The sequence below is a fragment of the Ambystoma mexicanum genome, chromosome 10 (assembly GCF_040938575.1).
Source record: "Ambystoma mexicanum isolate Mex_15411 chromosome 10, UKY_AmexF1_1, whole genome shotgun sequence".
Lineage (NCBI taxonomy): Eukaryota > Metazoa > Chordata > Amphibia > Caudata > Ambystomatidae > Ambystoma > Ambystoma mexicanum.
Genome location: NC_090932.1, coordinates 1,621,053,037 through 1,621,067,817, shown reverse-complemented (window position 1 = coordinate 1,621,067,817; position 14,781 = coordinate 1,621,053,037). Strand labels below are relative to the sequence as shown.

At 45.2% G+C, this 14,781-nt stretch overlaps 1 protein-coding gene across 9 annotated transcripts in view; it reads right to left on the bottom strand.

Annotated features, from left to right (window-relative positions):
• The window catches only part of FBRSL1 (fibrosin like 1), a 1,377,451-nt gene that overhangs the window by 866,901 nt on the left and 495,769 nt on the right, over positions 1 to 14,781 (bottom strand). The window lies entirely within an intron of this gene.

Below are 14,781 nucleotides of genomic sequence, written 5' to 3'. Positions count from 1 at the left end.
ACGGCTCTTGCGACTATGACACGACAACAGTCCACGGTGCAGCCAGATGCAGTTTGAGGACTCCACTGTCTCGAAATTGTCCTTAAAAGATGGATGCTGGATGATGCTTGTGTGGCACTCCTCTTAGCTTATTTGCAGGGCTCGTGTCCTTTCATCGCAGACGGCCCAAAGCTCAGGAGGGTGTTAGCAGGCAGCAGCCTTGTGCTTTGTCCAGAGACTCTCCAGAAATTCCCATCTAGGAAGCTTGCTGTCAGAACCTAGCAGGGAACAATGTGTGTTGGCTGGGTACCGGTTCTGGAGCGGCTGTATGGGTCCTCCGAGTCTGCCATCTCCCTCTGTTCCCTGGGAGATGTTTAGGGGAGGGCTCTTGATTCCCACTTGAAACTCCTGGCCTTCCTTCACTGGCGGAATACGTAAGGTAGACTGTACCTTCAGCTCGGGTCCAAATGAGTCCTTCTTACTCCTTGCAAATCCTTCAGATGATCTGATCAGTGAGGGGCTAAGCCCTTTTTTTTTAAAGCCAAACAGGCATCAGTGATTGGTGCAGGATAAGCCCACCTTAATGAACCAATCCTGGGTCCCCACCAACAATCGTCAGTGCTGCTTGATGTCAGAATCAGAGCACTTGGCAACAGACAAGGGAAGGATGACAACATCTACTTCTAAGTCGCACCCATCTTCCTATCTGCTGTACATCAAGGTGTCTCCTTAATTAACTGCGCCCTATGCAGCACTTGGTCACAACATGCGCCCCCTTTGAAGTAGGGGGAGTTGCAGGCAGACTTTCGTTTGCTACAATTCACATACTTCCCTGCTTGGAAAGGAGTGGGTCCAGACAGGACATTCACTGCTCTTTCATACCAAGGATGGGTGTTTGTAATGCAATGTGTCAACTTGGTACTAAGAGGTGTTGGTGTCTGGTCTCCATTGTCACTTCCTGCACCCAGGCCTTCCCTGAGGCCTGCTAATTAACATTCTTCAGTATTCACCGCACCAGCAAGTTGTAAAACTGGAGATGCAAATTCATGGGGCCTTGAAATGCTAATCAGGGTGCCCACAGCCAGAGGCTTTTGATGTACCCACAGCTGTCAGGGGTCAGCTACACATACTGGTAAGCTTTGTCCTCCCAGTGTACATTACTATTTTACTGCTGTGCAGTGAGTGTGGAAAATATGTGCAGGAATGGTCCCCCATATTTTCCGGAGGTTGATCGCCCATCATTCATTCTTTTAAAGAAACAAAAAAAAAAATCAAATGGCTCAGGCGAGCACACTCTCCCTTTACAGATGGTCGAATTCCTCACAGGGATATAGGCCCCAGCAGGCTCACGGTTCACTCTTCGTATGCGCCTGGTCCCTGCCAGTGTATGAGATATAGCCAGAGCAGGCTCATTGTATATAGCCCCAGCAGGCTCATTGTTCTATTGTCTTCTTCCTCTGCGTCTGGGTTCTGCCAGTGTATGGGATGGTGGTCAGTCAAAATGTCAAAAATAAAATGTAGAATGACAATGTCGAAAAATAAATGTAGAAAAAAAAAAGTAGAATTCCCTCTTTTTTAATTATATATTTATTTTGGGGTCCGGGAATAAAAAAAAATGGGTAAAACAAAAAAAAACAAAAAAAAGGGGGATTGAGGGTGGAACCCCCCCATTTCGAATAAAAAACGTCAAAATAAAATTCGACATTTTTTTTTCTACATTTTTTTCCGACATTTTGACTTTCTACATTATGACTATAAACCGTCTGGGATACAGGCCCCAACAGGCTCATTGTTCTACTTCCTCTACATCTGGGTTCTGCCAGTGTCTGGGATGCAGGCCCCAACAGGCTCATTTTTCTCTCTTCCTGTGTCTGGGCCATGCCAGTGTCTGGGATATAGCCCCACCCAGCAGGCTCCCGAATCCTTTCTCCAGGATCCCTTTCGGAGGATACTACAATGTTCCGTGGCCTCAGACAGGGGTGTATGTTGGCCCCATTTCATTTCTTTTCAATTCGTACTATGCAGACTTTGGAAGAACTCACTAACTGCATTGGGACAGCTTCATACTCGTTATTTGGCTTATGCCGATGACATTGTGCTATTAGATCAAACATCAATAGGACTCCAGAGATTATTAACATCACTAACCAACTATATGAAGGGTCTAGATCGGGCCATTCATCAATTTAAATACAAATATGAATCATTAATTCCAGGCGCAGCAATCACAAGAAGTACAGATGTTATATCTAGAGCAATGGTGGAAATTATGCTAAAATGGAAATATCTGGGATGCATCATTGGCCAAAATCTCTTCTATGGAAACCCTAAGAGATCTTTGGGAGAGGTCCCTTATTTTTGCAATACAAATTAAAAGAATAGATTTTACAAATGGAACATTTTTAATACTACCCATAACATTTTATAAAGGAAATATTGTGCAGTGTAAACAATGCGGGCGAAAGCAATCTGTGCAAAGATGGAGTGGGAGAAATTGTAGAGTCAGATTGGGAGAAAAACTTTAAATCTTCCCAAAATGAGTTCCAATGGCAGTTATGCATTTTCAATTAGGCCTTAAATCTCTCCAGGGGTACACTGATTGAAAGTCTGTTATCTTACGGTAAAATATTAAATCCACCCTCACGTTCCTTGTTCTCTACGAACTATTGAGGGATAACGTTTGTCTAGTCTTAAATCTGTGGTGTGAGAATGCCCACAACATCCCAATTCCATGGATACTTCTGAGCAAGATCCAATATGGTATCCATATGAAATGACCAAGAAACTACCACGGATGGACTGGATAAGAACAAGAGATTGTACGATGAACTAGACGCTGGTTAGATGTATGCAGTATACTGAGAAAGAAATAGGCAATATCCCGCTTTGTAGAGATCGTACGATGAACTAGACGCCGGTTAGATGTATGCAGTATACCAAGAAAGAAATAGGCAATATCCCGCTTTGTAGAGATCGTACGATGAACTAGACGCCGGTTAGATGTATGCAGTATATCGAGAAAGAAATAGGCAATATCCCGCTTTGTAGAGATCGTACGATGAACTAGACGCCGGTTAGATGTATGCAGTATACCGAGATAGAAATAGGCAATATCCCGCTTTGTAGAGATCGTACAATGAACTAGACGCTAGTTAGATGTATGCAGTATACCGAGAAAGAAATAGGCAATATCCCGCTTTGTAGAGATCGTACAATGAACTAGACGCTAGTTAGATGTATGCAGTATACCGAGAAAGAAATAGGCAATATCCCACTTTGTTTTAGACGGTAGGGATTAACATTTTTAAAAGGTACAGATCAAATCTCTTGCCGACTCTGGAAATCAGTGGTGGTCGTACTAAGATTGTACGAATGTTACGAATGTGTAGATTCCGTGAAATGTGAAGGTGGTGTGGGTATTGGAACGCTTATTGATGGTTTGCCCTCAGCTTCAAGCAAAAACGCACTACACACTTTTATCAATTTATTGAATACTATGGGGTTTATCAACTTCAAACATTTGGAACTATAGTATTAGTGGAAGTCAGATATCTGTAGGGCGCCTCGCCTGGAGAGATCTGTTGCACTTTACAAGATTTCTACCTATCTAGGTATAGCAGTTATTAAATACTTGAAGGATGTTTAGGGATGAGCTAGAATTATCCTAAATCTGTCTCTATATATTTTTTTGTTTTTAGATATGCTTAGTGTATTATTGTATGAATTTTCATAACGTCTTGTTTTCCTTTTAACATTGTTTGCGCTTTTGTATTCCAATTTGGAAAGGTTTCATTTAAACCAGAATCACATATAGAAACAAAAATAAGTGACGCTGTGATTGTGCAGCTGAGCACTTCGATGTCCATCTTGGGTGATATGTCTCCCTGAGCCTGAAGGTATGCCCAGGAGTGATAAGTATGAAATAAGGGTTGGTGGAGACGGGGAGCAATTCTTGCTCACGTGGGATATGAGAGAATGCCTTGCGGGTAAGCCTGGTCGAAGAGGGCGGGCTCTGAGGTTCGAGAAGGAGCGAGAGAGTGGGGTCTACACGGGGTGCACAAGAATTCTCGTTGACTTACTCCTCGGCCTTTACCATTTACACCCTCGGCCGAACGCCCCTATTTTACCAGAGTGGTTCATGTTTTCTGGTCTGCGGCGTCAGGATTTGATATGGTTGCGTGGATTGGGGAGCAACATGCCATCAAACGCAAGGAAATGGGGTAAAGGTATCTTGGCTTCTACACTGATCTCATGCACCAGGAGGATTTGGGAAGTTTTAAAGGGCCTCAAAGGGACGCGCCCCCCCCCCATCCAACTCCTCTGAGCAGCACATCACAAAGCTTGAGGGTATCCCGGTCCCTCAGAGTCCCTGTTACTCTTACAGATGGACCCTCATTCAACCCCCCAATGTGTCTTCATCCGAGCAAGGACTAAGTGCTAGGCTTAGTTAGCACCTTGATTGTCTTCCTGGCCGGGGGGAGGGGACAGGTTCATGCTTGCCAATTTAATCCATTCCATTCTGGAGTTGCTAATCCAGTCCTGTTTTTTTCTTTATATTCTGGGACTTGTAGTCCGAGTTTTATGCCGGGAAAATTGGAACTACAGGTCCCAGAATGCATAGAATAAAACTAGGCCTGGATACGCCCCTACAGAATGGAACGGATCATGTTGGCAACTATGCAGATTCCTGACTTATTATCAAAGGTGAGCGTTTCCTAAAAAATAACTCTAGACATGCCTCTCAATTGTGATGCATTCTGGGGCCACAGTGCGAGGTTTTGAATGTATACCTTTTAAATCATAAACCTAGGATTATGGTACAGAGTTGGTAGCTATCACTGCGTCCTTGCTAGCAGGCCTGGCACAAAATGGCAGCAGGAAGTCCCATGGGCAAAACGCAGTGGAGAAACAGTCAACAATGTGGCTGTTCCCAGAAGGGCAGGCGGGGTCTCCTAAGGCTCATTGTGTGTTGACACTTTACCTGAGCCCCAAGCCCAAGGCCTCCACAGTCCAGATGTCTCGCATCAACTCAGCGGCGCCTTTGGCCCGCGTGGGGGGGGGGGGGGGGGGCACCGCCCTCTCCCAGAGTATCGCATCGTGCCCCACAATCTTAGGGGCTTGAAGAGTGGGTTATTTTTTAGGAGCGCTGCGTTCAGATGCTGCACGAAGGATCAATTGTGGGGCTTAACTGGTTAATTGTACGAGCCAGCTCTCAGCTGCGAGAGGCTCGAAATACCCCTAATTAGCCCTGACTAAAGTTCCAGGGAATGCGACGCGGGCAGGAGCGAAACAATTACTGCAAATTCGAAGCTAGTTTCCACCAAATTACTTTCCCCCCGGCAACAGCTGTGCGCAAGTAGGGGGGTGAAAATGGCGGCTTGGAAGAGTGGAGAGTTGGTTATTGTTGTGACGGAGGTCACGGGCGTTCACAGGGGGTACAGGATGACTAGCTGTTGTTGGGACCACAGCTTAGCCCATCCTGCTAAACTGTTGGGATATATAGCGCCCCGCTGCCATTCGGAAGCTCTCCAGGCGCTCTAGTGTATTCAGGAGGAGGGAGGGAAGGCGGTGGAGGGAGGAGGATACACGCTAATCCCGCACCTGGGATCTGTGTTAAAGACACAGTTAAATTAATCTGTGTCACTGCGTCTTTTATTTTAGGTTTTGTAATGTCCAGATGTTTGTGCATGCTATGACAACTGCGGTCTATTGGAAACCCACGTGTGTGTGGCAATGCACTTCGGTGTGGCCTACAGCTCTACATGCCCCCGACACACTCTGCAAATGCCCAGGTGGCATTAAAATAAACTAAATACTACGCAGTCTTGTCCCCCAAATACAAGTGCCAGGCTCAGTAAATCTCTCTTTGCTGTCCACCCCAGCGACCCCCCCTCCCACGCGGACTCCAGACCGGTAGGGGTCGGAGGGGACAGATTCAGGAGGCATTGAGTAGAGGCTGGGCAGTTTCTAGCCAACTTGGTGCCCAGGGGCGAAACACCAATATGCTCCCTCCACCCCAACTAGCACACGTCACTCGCAAACGACACCTGTGTTTCGCACAACAAAACCCCTCCTGAATATAAATAAATCACTGCTATGCCAATGAAGAGACCTTCATTACATTGTAATTCAAGTTTTTTACAGAAGAAATTGAATGTGAAAACAAAGCTGTTGCTGCCCAAGTAAATGGTTCTTCTGTCACCTGCTCTTTGAGAAGGCCGCCTGTGACGAATCAGCTTCCGGGGCACCAGTGTGCAGGGATGAATATCTGTTTCTAAACCATCAATCAGCACCACACCTCTAGTACACCACAAGGGTTCCAAACAAATTGGAATACAAGTGAATTATAAGACTCCCTTGCCCAATTTTGGTAACGTGGACGGAATGTTGGGCTCCTCTCCGCAAGGTCGTAAATCGGTGGTTAGTTGCAACACAGTGAAAATCGAGGTTGTATACACATATCTACTTTATTATTACTACAAAATACAACCCAACCTGTAAAGGAACACAGAGGACAGACAGTTTCATGAAGGAAAGGGAAGCACTGTGGATACCGATAGGAGAGGAGGGTAGTTGGTAAAGTCATCAGTCTTGATGTTCAAGATTATTTGGTTTCAGCACCAGGTGGCAAAGGGTTGTAACTGTCTCTAGGGGCATTCGATAGAAGGACCAGGGGGGCAGAACCACAATGCACCTGGTGCTTAAGAAGTTCTTGATGCTCGACCCCAATGAGGCAGTTCCAGGGCGCTCGGCAGCTCCTAAAACAGTGTTTGTGACGGGAGACAGCTGCGGTATGGGGCGGCAGGCAGTTTGGCAAGCAACGCTGACCAGACGGCGGCAGGCTGGTCTTCACGGTAGATCAGGGTCAAGAACCGTTGGAGCTATGCTGGTTAGCGGATCTGGAACACTGGTCGAGGCGTATTGGATGGCTCTGGCGACTACGGCGTGACAACAATCAGCGGTGCAGCCAGTTCGAGGACTCGACTGTCTCGAAAATGTCCTTAAAAGATGGACGCTGAATGATGCTTGTAAGGCCCTTCACCCAGCTTCTTCACAGGGCTCGTGTCCTTTCAAGGCGGGCGGCCCAAAGCTCAGGAGGGTGTAAGCAGATAACCGCCTTGTCCTTTGTCCAGAGACCCGCCAGCACTTCCCACCTAGGAAGCTTGCTGGCAGAACCTAGCAGGGCACACTGTGTGCTGGCTGGGAACCGGTTCTGGAGCTGCTAGACGGGTCCTCTGGGTCTGAGTCCTCCAGGTCCATGATCTCCCTCTGTTTCCTGAGAGATTTTAGGGGAGGGATCGTGCATCCCTCTTGGAAATCCTGGCCTTCCTTCACTGGCGGAAGATGCAAGGTAGACTGTACCTTTAGCAAGGGTCCAAATCAGTCATCCTTACTCCTCTCGAAGTCGTTGGATGATCTGCTAAGTGAGGGGTTCAACCCTCTTTTAAAGCCAAATGGGCCCAGTGATTGGTGCAGGCTAAGTCTACCTTAATAAACCAATCCTGGGTCCCCACCAACAATCTTCTGGTATGCATGAGGTAAGGACCAGAGTGCTCTGCAACAGGAAAAGGTAAGGGGTGACAACATAAAATCAAGTCCCACCCATCTTCGTTTCTGTTGGAGACCAAAGTGTCTCTCTGGTTGACTGAGCCCTCTTTGACTCTTGATTAAAGCACAGGTCTCCCTTGAAGTTTGTGGCGAGAGCAGACTTTGTCTCCCTCAAATCACCTACTTCTCTGGTCTGAAAGTGGTTAACTCTGCAGGGGTTTGCCTACGGTAAATAGTGGACCCAGGCATGCATTTCACTGCCTTTCATATAGAGGGCTGGAAAGTAGCTTCAAGTTGACACATTGCATGCCAAAGGGGTGTTTGTCCCGCCTTCTTTTTGTCTGTCTGGCAACCAAGCCTCTTCTTCAGGCTTGCCTTATTTATTCCTCATTATTATGCACTGCCACCAGCCGGATTAGACAAGGGGAAACCAGATCCATGGAGCCTTTGATATTTAAATTAGGCTGCCCATGGCTGGAGGAAGGTGTGCCTTCCTCCTTCTTGAGATGCTTTGATGTACCCGTGGCTGTCACATTCCAGATGAATAGGACAGGGGAAGATAGCGCCTGTAGGCTGTATCTTCCTGGAGTACACGTGACTATGCATTTCGTGGGGGAAGCTGATGACATGTGTGCGGAATGGCTTCACACATTTCCCATCATTCATTTTCATTATAAAAAAAAAAATCAAAAAGGCAGGCAAGTGCACTCTCCCCGTGAAGATGGTCTAATTCCTCACACCACCTGAATGCAGTTTCATACTGTCTGTACTGATACACTGCGTTGTGAGCAGCCTGTCGGGGTATGAGTTCCCACTGACTGTGGGGTGTAATCAAAGGCCCCAAAACAATGGAACTGAAGGGCCATGTGAAAAAGGCCTACCTGTCATTACCAAAGGAAAAGCAGCATTTTCATTCACAAAGGAAGAAGAAAATCAAAGGCCCTTTTCACATGAAAAGCAGGATTTTTAAACACTGACACAAAAGCGGCTTTGCATGTGTGTTTGCAAGTTAAAGCAAGACATGAGAAGAATGTTCCCCTGACAACATAAAAATGTCAGGGAAAAGTGTGTGTGTGTGTGTGTGTGTGTGTGTGTGTGTGTGTTGACAAAATGTAAGGTAGATTATGCGTCGCGTGCAAAAAAACGGCAAACATTTGAAAGGAAAAGCCTGATTGGTTGCCATGAAAAGTTCCTGTAGGCCTAGTTAGGCAGACTATACAGGTGTCTTTCTGCAAGGGAAATCCAGAGAAGGCTAAAACAAAAATGTAATCCAACTGCAAATTGGAAAAGCACATCACATTACTGTCTGAGAAATAGGACTGAGCATTTTCACCGACACTGCCACCCATCAAATGGTGGGGCACTGACAATCCAGGCCCACTTTTCAGCAGAAAAACAAACAGCAGATAATAAAAAGTGTATTTTGTTAATGACTGAAAGAAACAGCCCTGCACTTTCAGCGCAAAAGCAAAGTGAACCCTGATCAGTAAAGCACACTGTGTGTCAGAGAATAAAGGCTGAGGTTAGAAATTGCAATCTGTGACTTTGATTCCAGCCAGGGACAAATGGTAGGGCTCTGGGCAAAATTCACTAATAACTCCCACACGGCCAGCCTGGTTTGTCCATTCCAACTGTTTACAACTGCAATAAAATGGGTCCTGCATGAGGGGCGTTGGAAAACACACTTTCTTTAGACTTGCTGTGCCTGCACACCAATTTTCCTTGTCTGGTGCATGCCTGGAATGTAGATGGGAGGTGTCAAAAGCAGAGGCTCCAATTAAGTGGAGTTGAACTTTGAAAGAAATACAAGAAATGGATGCCTTTCAGATCGAAATGGTGGACCCCATCAGATAAGACTCTGGCCTCATTGCAGGCCCAGCTCATTATCTACAGTGGGGGGATCTCTGTAGCCACCAACCTCAAGCAGAAAAACTTTAAAAATACAAAGAGACTAATAAAATAAAAACTCCGATTACAGGCTGGCCCGAGAGACAAATGGCCTGAAGGAAGGAGGGCTACCATTTGTCCAACATGAAGGTTTACTATTAATTTAAACTGACTATTGGAACTAAGGCCTTTTTCTCAGCGACCATAGGTTGTACTTTGATTGATATGTCTTTTTTTTTTAGGTAATCTGCAGGTCGAATTTGGTGATATAAAATTCATCCACATGCTACTCTGGGAACTGTAATTCCTATCTAAAATGGGTTTCTGGCTGATCTGAAAATGTCCCAAAATTGAGAGTTTTGCGAACAGTGGAGGGTGGAATTAGAAATGTGGATAATAAATTGCATGTTCCTAACGATTATGCTTTTTCTAAAAATGTCAGAAAACTGTCATATGGCAGTGAAAAATGGCGCAGAACTGGCTGTCATCTTATTTAATTTCCCATGATTAGCTGAATCAATCAGAAAATATGCATTCTATGGCAATTAGTAAAATTATGAAGTTTTGCCACATAATTAGTTTTTGCCAAAAATTAGACATGAGATCAAATGGGCATTGCAAAGGAAAGCCGCCATGTGTCTGCTCCAGATTCCTAAGCCAATCCCTAGAGAGGGGATGGAGTTAGGAGGAGAGAGAAGCGTAACTGTCCAATCCTATTTGCGTGAACTTTTGCTGGTTACTTCCCTGATTGTAAACTTGACGGTGTCATTGCTGCTATATTAAGTGGCTGCCGTATGAGCAAGAGACAGAGCTGCGGAATGTACCATTGGGCAGAGCTGTTGATACGTAGCATCTGACAGCCGCAAGGAATCACCAAAGGAGATTACATCTGGGTGGAGCGGTCTATTTCTGGGAAGGCCTAAAAGCTGGCTGGGTCCTATGGTGGAGTGCTGGGGGCCATCCTTGAAAGTGGAGCGACCAGACCCCTGCCCTATCCTACAAGAGGGACCTGAAATACAGCTGGCTTTCCTGAACTTTAAACAGAGGCTTTCTATGCAAGCAGAACTGAGCCCAGGGAAACCAAAAAATGGGGGATTCTACGTGCCTTGAATCCTTTCCTTTTATAGTGGGCCGGGGAGGCCAAAACTGTGTAGATCCTTAGCCTAATTAACTAAAAATATTAATTTAATTAATTGCCCTTGTCGGAACACCACAGGGTGATTTTCATTAAAATTCTACATTAACAAAGCTCATTCCCGGTATGCGCTGAAAACTATAGACTATAATTTAATTGGGTATCTGATCCCGACTTATTTAGGAAGAGGGGCGTCTTTGTCCATAAACCAGGAAAATCCCCAAACTGCCAGCTTCCCCAACACAGGCCTTTAAGTGGAGGGGAGTTCTGAAATCCAAAATTGTATAATCATCCCAATTTTTCTGTCCGGCTTCCCCAACACAGACCAAAGTAGGGGGTCTGAAAACCCACTGCTAAATCACCCTCTGCTTATTTTGAGCAAAGATGTGGGTGACATTGTAATTGTCCTATGCATTGGTGCAAATCTGTAACCCAACTGCTAGCCTTTTAAGCACACAGGAAATCGAAACTGTGCATCATTGCAAATGCAAAGTGATTTTATGCATTGACCATTGTTGATGATCAATTAATTTGACATTTGTAGAAAGAACAGTATTGTAATTTGTGTTTGTCCTAACCCATTTGTGTGATTCACTTGTGTAACAAGTTAATTGTGAGCCACAAAGAAGGTGGCGGGTATAGTTTAGTGTGATTTCTATTACCTATAATTAAAATAAATACAAATAGATTTCCTATACCCGGCCTGGTTCTTGACTCACTGTGGGCACAGAGGAGGGGGGGGGGGATTTGTGTGACTCTTAATGGGTCTTCAGTAAGGCCAGCTCAAAAAGCAAGCATTGAAGGAACTCTCCAGGTTAAGGATGGTCTCAATATAACGCGACAGACCACTGGCTCTCTTTTGCAGGGGTTCTGTTCGTACCACCTCACTTGTATTTCGCAAGGGGCATTAGTAGACTAACCATATGAATTATTTTCTGATGGAAGGTTATCATTCCAAAGTGGACAGTCTGGTACACCCCTATTGTACCGTTTCAAAATACCTCTAGGAGAATGGGAAAGTTGTCAAATAGCACCAATGAGTGTTCCCATCTGCTTTGCATTAAATCACAGAACATTTCAGGAATATAACTGATCAGAGATCTCTATATTTGGCAAACAAGATTGCGATAAAAAGTTTGCATGGGTGAATCAGTAAATACATAACAGACACATGGCTTGGTGCTCACATCAATGTTCTCAACACTCAACCCAACATTAAAATGTTTGTAACCATACATACTCATCCAGACAGTTTACATTTTTGGAGAGTATAAAATGGCTGCAACGTCAGCCACGCAAATGGGGTACAAGGACTCTTGCTTCTGGTTTCTGGAGAATTTTAGAGGAGAAAGGGCTGGGTCTCAGTGTAAGCATGCCCAACCCCAATACAGAAACCTCTTTAGGGAATTAGATCTACAGACAGGAAAGGATAACCTACAAGAAACACCCAATAAACAATGCACAGAAAGGATACACATAAAGGAGTGTCCATCTTACAATCTTTAGCCTGACCAGTAATAAGACGAAGCGTTTTAAACAAAATATGCTTCCAATGCATGGTAAAAAGTCCACAGTTCCTCAGCCACCAACTCCTCACCATTCCGCAGGTCTCATGGGTTATATCTGCAAAAGGAGCGTGCTTTATCTAACAGAACTGCCATTAGCATCTCTTATTGTTGCTGGCCTGCAGCTAGTGAAAATCATGGTGCGGCGGTGTAGGAAGGGCGTTTGGCCTAGTGGCTGTACAATCCGAGGCAACTTCTTCCACTGCTTTATGTGTTTAAGTGTGAGCATAGTATGGCATTCTCGTCAGAGCCACATACACAACTTTCCAGTGTGCTATTGTATGGACATGGGATACCTCGTACAAAAACAGACGTATGTGCTGTTACACAGAGGAGCACCACGTAGACGTCATTAACCAACCGGGTGGTAACTTGCGCAGCGCACAAATCATTCCTGCACACATATCGCTGCATTGATTTGCCATGGAATACTGTCTGCATGGTGACACATAATGAACCCTGCTTTCCTAATCAAAGTACCAAGTCACACTGAGGTGTCATCTGGTGTGCGCCAGGCAGTGCTGGTTAGGAAAATAAAAAGACCTTTGATGCAAAGCGAATGCATTTAGTCCATGTCCCAAAGCAGCCACTGGAATACTTAAGCAAGAAAATGTCAGTTTACCTTCCCAAGGATGCGTCATATGTCACTAAAAAGTAATATACAAAAAAAAAATTGGTTTTGGTGTGTCAAACAAAAGACATGAAAATAAAGAACATAGATGAAAAAGAAATGTGTGTGGCACGTTAATTCTCTTGGGAGAAAGCGCACATTTTGTCAGCTAACTTCAGTGCTTTGTGCTGGCTTCAGAATAAAAATGCCCCATGTTCAGTTCTTAACACTGAAATGTTAAGTACATACTGTGTAAAAACAATGGCTGGTTGAATGAGCCATCCCTTATACATGACCCCCACTTTAAAGGCTCTGTCAACACAAAGGGCAAGGGACACAGGGTGTGTGTCTCCAGACTAATATGGAATATGTATTCCTTTGTAACAAAGGAATGCTTATTTTTTTCCTTTGGCGAGCTCATAGACACCTGTCTGGGTGGACCAGATCCCCCTGCACCCCCGCATTTCCCCCACACTGAGCTATTTAGCTCTACTCCACAGGCAACCGTCCGCCCCAAGTAACGCGTTTGAGGTCTCTTGGTATTGCTCCCAAAAGAGCATGGTGGCGCCTCGCCAATGTAGAATTTGCTTAATCAAGGGGCCTGCAACCAGAGGGTCTCCAGGTGTTTTTACTACTACTCCTATGATCCCCTAGCAGTTACTAAGCTTGCCACGAATGATGGGAGTTGTAGTAAAAACATCCAGACAGCCAGCGGTTGCAGACCCCCAACATAACCATTGGACTGTTCTTGAGATGAATATTTACGCCCCCAAAAATGTTGTTGGGTTTTGCCACAAGACGTTTTATACATCAATGTATGGCAGTGTGGGGGAATCAAGGCCTAGCCCAATACCAAGTATCGGGACCTCTGGGCAAAACCCACTTTTTGTACTTGCCCAGGGCCCCCAATAGGGTGGGTGATACCTCAAAACGTTCCTGGGTGATGCACCTGCTGCAGATATGCAAGCAGCATCCTTTTGGTCGTGGGTTCAATTCACAGTGGGACCCATGAAGACATCCACGATCGAGAACATACGCATATATGAAACTTGCATTTGCGCTAATTTGCATACCCACAATGCCTTGCTGTTGTTGCTCAGAATTGGAGGTGAACTTCAGGCGATGGCTACTAGGTGGCGTTGTGGAATGTGAGACTTGGCTCAAATGGACTTTCCTACTTTGACATTTCAGGTGAAAGGTTTTTTTTCCCCCAAAAACTTTTTAAACCCACCATAACTTTATTGGTGATATATATATGTCAAACACAAGCCCCTGTAATGGATGCATTAATCCAGGGAGCTAGAGACCATAGTTCAATACCGGGCCGCCACATCACAAACCATTGACCTGCTCTTCTTTCCATCACATATAAGGCATGTTGCCGAGATTGCCACACCACCCTTCAGTGGGCTGAGTTTCGGATCACAACAGTTTTAAGACAACACGACACCCAGGACGAAGCACTGGAATGAGCCTGCAGGCGGCACAGCCCGCACTGCAAACCCACCCCAACACAAAAAGCAATGCACCAGAATGAAAAGCGCCTTCTACTAACTTTTAGTCCAAGTTATTAAAATGAATAAGTAGACACAGCAAAGTAGACAACAACATTTCAACAATAAGAATGAACTTTACGTCATGTGTAGATCTCCTACAATTTGCTCCAGCAAAAGCCTGCATAGTGCAGATTTGCAATCATGTTGCTCTCCATCCACAGTAGAACGAGAACCAACAGCTTCTCTTCAAAGGGTGCAAACATGCTGCGATCAGGTCATCCAGAGGGGGCTCAAACGTGACTGTAGACGCCGCTGAGTGGGCATGACACCACACAACAGGTTATTTGGCTGGGTTCATGCTCAGTAGAGGAAGAACAAATATTTCTTTGTATGGGGACTACGTTAGAACAGAAAAAATTTGCATTATCCCCAAGTCCCAACTCCTCTGTGAGTCGTAGACTACAGTCTAGTAAATGAAGAGTGATGCTTTTTTGTATACTATACTCTGCTAACAATTCACTTCTATGGACTCCCAATTTGGAAACAGTGCACAGTGAGATT